We start from the raw sequence: 13,526 nt of genomic DNA, 5'->3' as shown, positions 1-13,526 counted from the left end.
GCAATCTCAACAACTATTAATAGTTAATATACCTATTAGTTTGTGACAAAGTCATGTTGCCTTTCACTAATTAGAGTACCATTAACTACTTTTCAACCAACATATACTTTTCTGCTGTGGACAGCCTATTATTTACTGCATTTTTCTTACCACTGAAACCACAGAATTAGAATTGAATGATAAAGTTGGACCTATCTGAGACTCATTTCCACCAGTGGAGTCAATATTTGCCCAGTGCTGGGTTCAATAAGAGGGTAGATACTTTCATACTATGGAATGATTTTACATATTGGTTCATTTCACAATATCAAGTCCCCAAACAAAGATGCAGGATCTTTTGCTTTCTTTTCAGGCCCAAAATAAATAATAAATAAATAAATAAGTAGTTCAGATTCCCCTCACTCAATATTTTGTTTCTAATAACTAAGACATGCAAGCATTATGCTGGTATAGGGTTAAAAAGATGAGTGAAAAATGTCTGTTATACAGAGGTATACAGTAAAGTCAAAGAGGAATATACACACATGTAAATGTCGTAAGTGATGATTTCATTCTTTGAATTTGCTCAAGTGAGACTCTAAAAGATTTTACTTAAATTTTAAGAATAATCATTTGAGCTATTCTTTTAAAGCTTTACTTGCTTATTGTAGAATAAATGAAAACTTTGGTTTATCATGCTAAGATTACCGTAAATTCTCAATTTCACATAATTGAATTTAGCCAGGGAACCCAATAGAGCAGTATTTTGCTTTTACTTTAAAATTACATTTGATCTCCATCAAAGATCCAGCCAGTTGCAATCCTATATAATAAAAGCCCAGCAACCAAACAGCAGAATGACCGCTTGATGGGTCACTATGACATGCACTGTTCACCAAGGGGCAGACGCTCAATGCAGGAGCTGCCCCCTGGTGGTCAGTGCACTCCCACAGTGGAAGCGCTGTTCAGCTGACCAGAATGAGTGGTGCTCCCACAGCAGGCCAATCCCTACAGGCCACACCCCCACCAGTGAACGAATCCTGTGCACTGGACCTTTAGTGTAAAATACAATAGACCTCTAAAGAAAGGTATATTTTACCCATAATAAATTTTAAACCTTGTATTCATTCTGGAATTAAACACATAAACTATTATGAATAAGAAGAAGCTTCATAATGAGGAGCTTGAAGTGCTGGATAGTAATATATCTGAAAACCTGCTGTGCAGAGGTTCTTAATGATAGTGTGACAAAAGATAGTAGTGCCACAATGGTCAGAATGTATTTCCAACTCTGACTTCTATCCACACAAGAAAGATCCAATGTAAACCCCCCCCACCCCTTGCTACATCATAGGATCTATGCCTAGATCATGGCAGACATTACATTATCATAAAAGAGTGGTGTGTAGAGAGAAAACCGTAGGGCAGAATACACAGATAGAAACCTTCCTTGTGGTAATAAGTAAAACAGCTGCCAGCATTTTGTTAAACATATTAGAGAGAAACAAAACCTTACAGAGTTAGTTACTAAAATGGAATATAAAGTTAAATTTGAAAATGTCTCACCCCTTGGGATAGTCAGGGATATCCTTTAGGGCACTGGGGAAATGAAACAATATCCATCTTCAACTGCTTTTAGTCTTCAGGATCTAGTGTTGTCTGATATCCAAAGAAGATAATCCATGTGCAGGCACTGATGTGCGTGAGACTATATGGGACACTCCCTAATTGTGTTCTAGGAAGATAATTCATTAGGCGTTTGAGTAAGCGTGATTTAACATAAAGATAAACATGTAAGACTTTCATATCAAGTCATCTGCAAACTAAAGAGTACAAGTTCCTTTCTTTCTGTCAGAGCCTGTGTTCCTTCCCTTAAGGCACACCAACCAAGTGCTGAAGACTTGGCATTGCAGGGGCTTCTCTCTCTCTCTCTCTCTCTCTCTCTCTCTCTCTCTCTCTCAGCCTACAAAGCATCCTTTGTTCTTTTTCCTAATCCAACCTACAGACTATTCAGATTTCACACATTGTCCTGTAAGAATTTTTCAGGTCCAGGATCTAATCCAAGATTACCTGTTGCATTTCAGTAGTCATGTCTTTTTAGCTTTCCTTAATCTGGATCAGTCTTAATTTTTTTTTTTTTAAAAATCTATTTTATTGATTTTTTTTATAGAGAGAGAGGGAGAGGGATAGAGAGTTAGAAACATCGATGAGAGGGAAACATCAATCAGTTGCCTCCTGCACACCTCCTACTGGGGATGTGCCCGCAACTAAGGTACATGCCCTCGACCAGAATCGAACCTGGGACCTTTCAGTCCACAGGCTGATGTTTTATCCACTGAGTCAAACGAGTTTCAGCATAGGTCAGTCTTAATTTTTATTTGTTCTCTGAACTGTGGTATTTTGAAGAGCTGGGGTCATTTATTTTGTAGAATATCTTCTCCATAGAAGTCACTAATGTTATGACCTAATCTAATTTTCACTTAAAGGACCCACCTTCAAATACTTCCAAATACTAGCGCATTGAGGGGTAGGACTTCAACATACAAATTTTGGGGGCACACAAACATTGAGGCCATAACACCCATATTGCCAAATTTGATCTTCATACCAAGCTATGAGGTAAATATTAATTTGATCCATTTCACAGTTGGAGAAATTGAGGCAGAGGGAGGTTATGTCATGTATATAAGGCCACAAAACCAGTAAGTGGCAGAATTCAAATCTAAGCAGCTTGAACCTATAGCCTGGGCTCTTGACTACTATGTTATACCACCTTATGATATTAAAAATGAATCATAAGGGAACAACATGAAGTGTTCAATAATTCGGACCTAGATATGTGTCTATCTTATCAGAAAGCTTCCCAAAGTAAACTTATAACTTGCTATATAACCTCATTCATCTAAGATTACTGTGTGGAGACTCTTAGAAGCAAAATTTAAACTATTTTTTTTCCTCATCAATTACTTAAATGTTACAATATTGATTAGGGACTACATATAGGTTAAATGAATGTTCTTTCCATAATAAATCTGAAAAAGGCACTTGAAAATTGATTTTTAATGTGCCCTTTAACTATTTGTCTTTTCTTTCTTGACATATTATTACTATGGGTCTAGCTCTAAATCATTTTCTCCCCATTATTCTGGCAGCAACATTGCCAGAATAAAGCATCTAGAATAATAAAAGCATGATAGGCTAATTAGACCAGATGTCCTTCCAGAGGATCTTCTGGATGACGCCAGGGCTGCGAGGGAAGCCTGTCTCCTGGGTGCCAGAGGGAAGCTGGTGCTTGCAGCCGAGGGAAGGAAGGCCTACTCTTGCACGAGTTTTGTGCATCGGGCCTCTAGTAATTATATAAATAAAAATATGGAATGGTATTTTATACACTAAAAATGGCTGAAGTATTTCAACAGTTTAAATTATACCATCTGAATGACATCAATATATGGAATTTAGGTGAGAATGTTTTGTATCTTTTAGGTTGAGGTTTATTGAACTGTTCATTATTTGACAAATATTTACTGAGTCTTCACTCTGTGGCAGACACTATTTAGGTACCAGAGGTGTTTTGTGGAAACCAAACAGATCAGATGGCAGCTCTAAGGGAGTTTCTATTTCGGTAGAGAGATACAGACAATACACAACTCAATAGAAAAAATAAACAAGAAAACGTATAAAATAGTAATAAGTTCTTCAAAAAGAATTAAGTTAGATGTGATACTGAATTACTGATGGCTTACTTCAGAATAGAGGGTTTGGGGAGGCCTCTCTAAAAATGGCGTTGAGAACCTAACATCTGAATGACAGATAGGATCTAGGCAATCAGAGAAGCCAAAACCCCGGAGTGTTCTGAGCAGAAGGTAGTATACTAGCCAAGTCCCTAAAGAGCTTACATGCCTGATCTAGGAAAAGAAAGCCAGATCAGTGATGAAAGGCAAAGAAGAGGCAGCTTAGAGATGAGCTCAGAGAGACAGGTAGAAAGTAGTTCACACTGGGCTTGGTATGGTTTTCTTTTTCGGGGAGATGTAAGCCACACTGAAGTAAGGTAGTGATACAATGGAATGTACATTTCAGAAGATAACTCCAGCTGCTGTGCGAAGAATGGATCATGGAGGGTGTCAGTTGAGGCTGGTTTGGGAGCATGTTAATAAAAAAACCTAAGAATAGTAGCTTGAGTAACATAGTAGTTGTTTTTTTTCTTTTTCTCACACAGCATAATACCCAGAGGTAGGCAGTTTGAATGGTTTGTAGCTATCTTTGCATTTTCTTTCTTCTTTTACCTTTTTTTTTGTTGAATTTTTGAAAAATTATTTTATTGATATAGAGAGGAAGGGAGAGGGAGAGAGAAATAGAAACATCAATGGTGAGAAAGAATCATCAATTGGCTGCCTCCTGAACACCCTCTACTGGGGATTGAGCCCAAAACATGGGCATGTGCCCTGACTGGGAATTGAACCCTGACCTCCTGGTTCATAGGTTGATGCTCAGCTATGGAGCCACATCTGCTGGGCTTTTTTTTTTCTTTTTTTTTTTTTTTCTTTATGGTCAACATTAGCCCAAGATAGCAGGCCTTTGTTCAATCTAAGCAGAAAGAGCAATGAAACTTAAGGGACAGAGAGGGCTTCTACCAGATGAATTGTCCTATTTAGATGGATTTTTCAGAAATCTCACTAAAAACTTACAACTGATTGATCAATCCTGTGTATGTGGCCAACACTATTTGCAAAGAGCACTGTTTTTAAGTTTTGAGCTAGACACAATGCTGCCTCCATCAAAGCTGTGGCTAATTACTCATCTCTCTCAGTTTTTGTTTTCTCATTTATAAAATGACAACAACAATAATAAACAATACTGCTAAATAGTTATTTTATTATGGTGAGCTTAAAGGTTAAAGGAGATGGTACAATTAGAACATTTAGCACATTGCATGGGATGTACCATGTCCAGTGAATACTATTTATTGGAATGCAAGCTCCATGAAGGTAGGAATCACATCTGCCTCGTGCAGGTTTTCAGTATATATTTGTTGGGTGTTGAATAAATAAGTACAGGAGGAAAACTTAGAGGGTATGACTGTGGTTGAGCCCATTTGGTAGAGTGTATATGTTTGTGTTAAAAATAAACACATGAGGGGGAAATAACACCAACAGAGTGCTTTCCAAACATATCATTAACTGAGCCCAGATTAGGCTCTCATTGCATTCTCTGAATTTTTGGAAGAAAATTCATTGCTGGTAATGTTTTCCCTCAAGTATTGCCAGGATTCAAAAATGTCAATTTGCTTCAAATAACGTTTGGTGAAGACAGAGGTAATACAAAACAATAAAGAATTTAACTGTTAAAATTCAACTGCTTTGAGTTAGGTAAAAATAAATTTAAAAGCCAAACACCTCTGTCCAATTTTAGATTTTTTTTTAAATTTAAATTTTATTTTTAATTTTTACTTAAGGAGAACAATTTACCAGCAACTGAGGGGAGAAAAAACAAACTCCTGACCATTGTTGCTATTTTTAAGCTGAATCTCATTACAAAGAGGCAGATTTTCCCCCCATAAAATATATTTATACCAATAAAATTTGAAAAAAAGGAAAAATACATTAATAGCTCTTTAATTACCAAATCATTTTTATGAGGTCTAATTTGTTTGTTTTATTTTGTATTGTTTTGTTTTGAATAGTGACAGGGAGGGCTTCTGACTGTTTACTAGGCTTTCTTTTTGTATCTAGTCTTACTTAAAAAAATTTTTTTTTCATGCTATTACACATTCACCTTGCAGAAACAAAAGTGATAGTCACTTACTGAATTAAAAGTAATTAGCTTTCTAAGTCCCAATGAATACATTTGGGTTTCTGAAACAAAACAGCAAAGGTATAAGCATTCCTATCTTGGTGGTAGAAGTCATAAAGCAAGTAAGTCCAGGACCTTATGCGGAAGCTCTTGCAGACCACACAAGTGAATTTAGATGCTACTTTAACCAGAGGGAGCTGTTGAAGAACTGTGAGCAAAGGGGTCCTGTGTTCAGGTTTTTAGGATGGAAATGCAATTCTGCCTGTAGGATAGGATGAGGGTTTGAGGTAGCCATGAGAAAATAAAGGGAGACAGTAAAGCAACAAGCAGAGTGTCAAATTACAGCTGGGAGGTTGGGGAGATCTGGGGGAGATAAGAGATCAACGGAAGGACTTGTATACATGCATATAAGTACAACCAATGGACACAAAACTTTGAGGAGGGAAGGTATGTACGGGAGGGGGCGGGCATTGGTATATGTACAAAAATAATGATTTAATTAAAAAATATATTTAAAAAAATAGAGGGAGAGGTAAACCGTAGAGTACTGAACTGGTCAAGAATGATGCAACTCTGACTTAGGGCACTGATGGCTATGATTCTTGTGAGTGTATCAGTATAAATTATATTTTGATAGTAGAAGCAACCATGCTGAACAGGAATTGTATATGCAGACATAAGGAAGAGGAGGAAGCAAGGGAGCATTCTAATTTTCTGCAGAGGACAATGAGATGGTGTGATTAACCTGAATTATGAAGCTAGAAATAAGTTTGAGGAGAAAGAAGAGTTTTAGACATATGAAGTATCCACTGATATCCATTAAGAAGTTGGGTATAGTGTGTTAAAATCCAGAAAAAGAGGTTGAGCTGTATATATATAAAAGGTCTGGAAGCAGAACATTATGTAGAGTAAGTTGAAGAGTACAGAAGAACCAGCTTACAGGCGATAGGGGTTGCTTGGCAGGGGAAAGGCCAGTGCAAATATGCAGGCACAGAACTAGAGGCAGCTTCATACCAAAAAGTTATGTGGGACAACTACAGAGGCAGGCTGTGCCCAGATTTAAAAAAAGGAAGATCTGGTATGTCAGCTATCCCAAAGACCTTGGGTTTTATCTTGCAATGACTAGGAAGCCACTGAAAGGTTTTTAAGGGGAGTGATATGATACCATCATGCTGGTGGCAATTATAAAGGATGGAATGTGAGGAGTCTGGCTGGAGAGAGGGTGACTAATTAGGAAGCTCTTGCAATCCCTGGGTGAGAGATAAGGAGAGAGTGTTTACTAAGATAGCAGCAGTGGAAAAGGATGTGAGGACAAAGAATGGAGATAGAGTGAGTGTTTAGAAGTTGGGTATGAAGACAGAGGGAAAGTGAGGGGTCAAGGATGATGCCCCAGTGTTTTTATTTCGGTGATATGATGACTGTATCATCACATTAAACAACTGGAAAAGATAATGGGGGAATACAGGAGAAAGGAGACTGAGAAGATATGGCTAAATAATTAGGAAGGAATTTAAAAAGAATGTCGTGTTGGGAACATCAAGAATGTAGAGTTTCAAGAAGGGGTCCATAGTGCTAAATGCTCTTAGCAGTCAAGTAAATTAAGAACTGAAACTTTTACCTCAGATTTAATGATCCGAAGAACAGTTTCTGGGTGAAAGGGTTTCAGTGGGGTGATATGGAGAGAAACCAGACTGCCGTGGGAGGAAGACAAAAGGAGGAAGTGGTAATAGTCTAGACACCATCTTCAAGGAGCTTAGAAAATAATAGAAGAGGGAGACAGAGAAGAAAATGAGACTGTAGGATAAATCCAGTTTTTTAATTTTCTTGACTGAATGATAGGTCATATATATATATATATATATATATATATATATATATGCTAATCCCTCACTTTCTAAGATTAAATTAAATTGTTTAATATGCAATATGAACAATTTTATGTAAGGCATAAAAAGTAGGAAATAAAATATTAAATACCATCATTTATTATTAATACTTTAAATAGTATAAAATGGGGATAAAATCAATAGTATTAGATACCAACAATAATTACATTAGTGCTATCCTTTTTAGAATATATTAGTCAAATATTACTTTGTCAAGATTTTTTTAAAATAAAATCCTGCTTAAGATGAGGAAGTCCTCCCCAACTTCCATATGTTATTCATTTTTTTAGCAGTAGGATAATTATTTCCAGACTTCTAGTGAACCTCTGAAGGCCTCTGGAATGTTTACTTTACTTGGGCTTTTGTCTTATTGTTGTGTGCTCAGTATTCCTTTAGAGTGGGATTTGGATATCGAGGATTAACATTCATAAAACAGCAGAGTCCTCTCATCAAGCAAGCAAATCCCAAACATTCTATGGTTTAATAAAACAAAAGCATTTCCCCTTGTTTAAAACTAGAGAATATCAACTATGCTAGAAAACCATTCTCCACATTTATACCCTAAACCAGTGGTCGGCAAACTCATTAGTCAACAGAGCCTACTATCAACAGTACAGCGATTGAAAATTCTTTTGAGAGCCACATTTTTTTAAACTTAAACTTCTTCTAATGCCACTTCTTCAAAATAGTCTTGCCCAGGCCGTGGTATTTTGTGGAAGAGCCATACTCAAGGGGCCAAAGAGCCGCATGTGGCTTGCGAGCCGCAGTTTGCTGATCACTGCCTTAAACCATCTCCCAAGAGCTTTATTTACTCATTAATTTATTCATTGTACAGTTTTTATTCTGCATTGTTGTGTACAAGTTTTCAGTTGCTAAAAGATACTTCAAAACCACATATATAAAAATCCTTTACCTTTGCACCTGCAGAATTTTTAAATTCCAAATTAGATTCCAACCATAGCTCTTGCATGGATGCCCTCTATACCCTCTCACCATGCTGTTCCTCCTTGTGAATGCACTCCACACCTCTCCCAGACTCTGATATCTCATACTAGTCATGACTCCCTCTCCCATATGAAGAAATTTGTTTGCGTGACTCAAATAAATGTTAAAGCTTTATGCACATGCAGGAGCACCTGTGGAGCATTAAGGTAACTCCCCTAAGTGAAGTAGGACTAAAGTTTTGTAAGGTAAAGAGAGGGCTATATGTACTTGAGGTCTGGCTGGGTTGAAGATTCCTTGAGTTTTAACTGCTGCAAAACCTTCGGTGAAAAAGACTGGAGATTTTTCCTGTTTGTCCTAACTCTTGCTAGGGACCATTGGTTCAATTCCCTCCTGGAAACTGTCAGAACAATTCACTTAAAATATGTTTTTGCAATTTCTGCATTTTTTTCAGGCTTAGAAGAGTGGGAAGTAGAAAGAAAAAAAAAGGAAAGAAAAAAGCGGGAGTGGCAGGGGGAAAAAGAGAGGAGAAACAGCAAATGAGGCAAGGGTTGAAAAAAGAGAAACTGGGGTCTGTTTTAATTCTTTTACCATAACAAGAGGTTCACCTTGGTCAGCTGTGACTCCTCATGAAGGGCAGCTTCTCTGTGAATGTTCCCTAGTCTCTGAATTCCAGTAACCCTGCCCTGAGCCAGCTTCCTTCACCTACCCCACCCTCCACAGGTGCTTAACTGGCTCTGCCTAAACTCAGCATAGACATTAGACTAAAACTGTTCCTACAGGGAAGAAAGAAGAAGGGAGGAGAAAAGAGATAGGGGAAGGAGTAAAGAAGGAGCGACGAGTTAGCTCAATTAGTTCTTTTGTATCTCATATTACTAAGACTGGAGGCCCAGTGCATGAAATCCGGGGGTCCCTCAGCCTGGACTGCGAGAGAGGACAGGCCAGGCTGAGAGACTTTACCAGTGCATGATTTGGCCAGTGAGGGGTGCTGGAGGTTGACCAGTCAGGGAGAGACCGCAAGAGGACTCCAGGGCATGTCCAGCCCATCTCGCTCAGTCCCAATCAGCTGGACCCCAGCAGCAAGCTAACCTACTGTGCAGAGCACCTGCCCCCTAGTGGTCAGTGCACTTCATCGCGAGTGGTTTAGTGGCCTAAGCATGTCATTAGCATATTATGCTATGATTGGTTGAATGGATGACTAGATGACCAGACACTTAGCATATTAGTCTTTTATTATATGGGATGCCATTTCTCCTTCACAAAACTTCAGTGGTGCCCTTGAACTTTTATAGTCCAGTTATTTGTTAAGCGCAAAAACTATGCTGTCAGAAAGATCCAAAAACTAGTTCACTCTTTGCCTGGAGAAAAATGTTTTTATCTTTTCAACTTCATCATCAGTTGAATATATATATCAATAATTGTAATAGTAAAAAAATTCTGATGAAATTGACACAAATACAGAGATTCAAGATGGTGGTAGATTAGGTAGATATTATACTCACCTCCTCCCAAGATGAAACTGGAATTACAACTAAAATACAGACACTTCCAACTCCCTGTATCTCTGGCTTTACTATTTGGTGGACACCACTTGCCCTACTTGCTGACTCACTGAGAACCTACCTCATGAACTTGAGTACCAGGAGAGGCTCCTTCAGTTACTGAACCTGACTGGAAGCCAACAGGTGGAGGCAGGGGGATCTCAGGGTGCCTCGGGACTTTTGTTGTTCTGCCCTAGTCCTGGTGTTAATAAAAGCCATCTTTAGTGTACAACTTGGTCCTTCCCATGCACATCCAGATCCAGTAGAGGTAGCTACAAGCTCTTTGTTGATCTAGTTTCTGATTGACAGAAAGGTGTACTAAATGTGTACTAATGTGTAGTTGATGTAGATAGCATGATACATATGAGAAGTATGATTCTTACAATAAATCAGGAAGCATAAATCTATTTTATGTTCTAGAGATTCTGAATTTTGTTTTGGTTAGGACTCCGCTGTCCTTGAATAACAAAGAGATGATTTCTTGACTAGATTGTGATGAAAACCAAATATCTTAAGTATTTTTTCTCTGTTCTCCAGAGTTGGTTCTGCTATGCTAAATCTCAACTGGTACATAGAGAGGGAACTCATGAGTGAGTAAAATTGCCAATCTTCTCTCATAAGGAAATCTGCACTTTGAACTAGAGAACTATCTCAAACAAAGGTAGTTTTTTTTATAGAGACCATAAGAAATCCTCAAAGTATCCATAAGAACTATCACCCTATTCCCTTAGATACTTTTCAGAGCTACATTGCTGATTGATAACCTTTTTTATTGCCCTTACTAGGCTGTCTGGTACACTTAACAAGCCAAGTTTTCACATTTCTGTGCCTCATGTTTGGAGTTATACTACTACATTTTTCTTCTAGTTTATAAATAACAGAAATTTATTTACCACATTTATATTGTATACTACTCCTTCTACCTATTACAGCAAGTTGAATCTGTCGCTTATCATCCTTAAGGGAGTATTGTTCCTGACAGCTGTTGCCATAACAGTATATATCTTCCTTGTCAGAAAAAAAAATGTTTTTCTGCATCAAAGTTATGCTACACATGTATGAAGAGTTTATAGAACACTAGAGTTCCCTCCAAAAACAGTTGAGTGCCGACAGAAGGTCTGAGTGACCATCCCATAAAAATTCCTATCTGATTAATACCTTTTCATCTAAACTGAGTTATATTTTTGAATTTTTCAAAGACAGTATATATATATATTCACTGGATATTTATATTAAAATTTACAAATAAGAATTTCAAAAATTCACTAGCATATTTTATTCTAATTTATTTTGAAATCTAATTTAGTGGATTTCTGTATGAGTAGATTCATTAACAAGTCCAACAAATGATCTTAATTTTTTGTGCAAATTTCTGATAATGCAGAACTTGGAAAATTACACATTGCTCTAATTAGTAGCTCTACAAATACTTGAAAGAATACTTAGGGGATTTTTATAGGAAATAACAATTTTACAGTACCAGCTTGATTGTATTAATACTTCTAGCAATCCTGTCACATTTATCTGTCCACACCTTAATTTCCTTCTCTTCTCTCTCTTCTCTTGCTCTCTCCTTTCTCTCTTTCAACTGAAGGGTATTTAAATATTCTCATCTCCCCTCCAACCTCCAGCAGCTCTTTTTCAGTTGGGGCCATTACTTGTTACACTGAGACAACCACCACTATAACCATCCATTCACCTCCATGTATTTCCACATACTCGGACCTCCTTCCTATTACTATGGATGAACTGTTTATGTTAATATAAGGTTGACCCTTATACCTGAGCAGAAGACCTCAGTCCTCCCCTCCTAGAGTGTATCACTCCAATATTGCCCGCTGTTTCTCTGCGTCATCAGTTTACTTACCTCTATGGGATCATAACCATCAGCTCACACATTTTCAATATTTCCTCCCATCGGAGAAGAGAAAAACTCTCCCCCTTAATCTAACATTTGCTCTAATTCAGGGGTCTTCAAACTACGGCCCGCGGGCCACATGCGGCCCGCAGAGGAGTCTGATCCGGCCCGCCAGGTTTTTTGGGCAGTGAGCGCAGCCGAGGTGTTACAGTAGAAATTAGTAGTTCATATAGTCCGGCCCTCCAGCTCTCTGAGGGACCGTGATCTGGCCCCCAATTTAAAAAGCTTTAGGACCCCTGCTAATTCTTACCCATGTCTCTCCTTTCTCTAAGAGGACAACTCCTCAAATGAGTTGCCTGTGCTCAGACTCTAACAGCTGTCCTCCCTCCTCACATGAAAATACTCCAGGCAAGCTTTAAGTCTCTACCCCTCCTTTGACACAGCTCTTGTCAACATCACTATCAAACTTCATGTTGCTCATGCAAAGGTTTAATTTTCATTGTCCATCCTACTTGATCTGTGAGCAGATGATAAGCAGCTCCTGCCTCACTTTCTTCACTCGGCTTTCAGGAAGCCAGCTTCTGCAGGTTTTCATCCCAATTCCCTATTTCTTCTCAGCCTCTTTCCTGGCCTCTCACTTTATCTCCCTGACCGGGAAAGTCAGATTTCTCCAGGGCCAGTTCTTGGAGTACTTTTCTTCTCTGGATTTATTCATTCCTTTGGTGAGTTCATGTTTGAGCTTTCTAATGTTTATAGAAACATGATTTTTTTCTAATGTTTGAGCTTTAAATACTACCAATATTTGGTGACTCTCAAATTTATATATCTAGCCTACACACATTTCTTGAATTTCTGGCTCTAATTTTCCACCTAGAAGCCCCAGGGATCTTTTAAAAATGCAAATTAGCTAATTCCTTGTCCCTGTTCAAATTTTACCCCTGGATTCTTGTGTCCCTCAGAATAAAAGGAAAATACCTCTTATTGGCCCATAAGACCTCACCTGAGCTGACCTTCCCATTGTCTCTCTGCTTTGTTTTCTTCTGCTGTCCAGTCACTGACTCAACTCCAGCCATGATTGTCTTTCTCTTGTTCTTTAAACTCGGTGAGTGCACTGCAGCCTTAGAGCATGTGAGCTGACTGTTCCTCCAGATGTCTCTGACTCGCTCCTCAGCTCTTTAAGTTCTTGCCTTCTGAGTAAGGCCTCCTTCATCATACCCCCTTCACCACTTCATCAGTGATACATCCCATTTTCTTTTTTGTTTTTCTTCACAGCACTTTTCACTAACATGCTGCATATTTGCATTATGGATTTATTGTACATACTTCTCCACTGGAACATAAGATCTATGAGGACAGGGATTTGTATCAGTTTTGTTGTTTGCTGCTGTATCCCTAGCACACAGCACTTGGCAAATATTCATGTTCAATATGTTGGCGTTTCTCAAAGTGTGGTGCCCTGACTGCTAGCATCATAGTAACCAGAACCCATTCAGAGCACGTTAGAAATGCCAATTTTTGGAGCCTACCATA

At 38.3% G+C, this 13,526-nt stretch overlaps 1 long non-coding RNA gene across 8 annotated transcripts in view; it reads right to left on the bottom strand.

The window, feature by feature from the left end:
• LOC311632253 overlaps window positions 1-13,190 on the bottom strand; it is a 580,642-nt gene extending 567,452 nt beyond the window's left edge. For 3 of the 8 annotated variants that reach the window (XR_014796743.1, XR_014796744.1, XR_014796745.1), the window contains exons 1-3: window positions 12,997-13,177; window positions 7,388-7,521; window positions 1,546-1,714 (exon numbers count right to left, since the gene is read on the bottom strand). This is a non-coding gene — a long non-coding RNA (uncharacterized lncRNA). Of the gene's footprint in view, window positions 1-1,545; window positions 1,715-7,387; window positions 7,522-12,996 lie in introns of all 8 variants that reach the window. The other 5 variants (XR_014796739.1, XR_014796740.1, XR_014796741.1 and 2 more) reach the window with 5 other exon arrangements.
• Window positions 13,191-13,526: the final 336 nt, after the last annotated feature.

Source organism: Pipistrellus hanaki (assembly GCF_964339955.1).
Source record: "Pipistrellus hanaki genome assembly, chromosome: 14".
Taxonomy (NCBI): Eukaryota; Metazoa; Chordata; class Mammalia; order Chiroptera; family Vespertilionidae; genus Pipistrellus; species Pipistrellus hanaki.
This window is presented reverse-complemented; position numbering and strand designations above follow the sequence as displayed.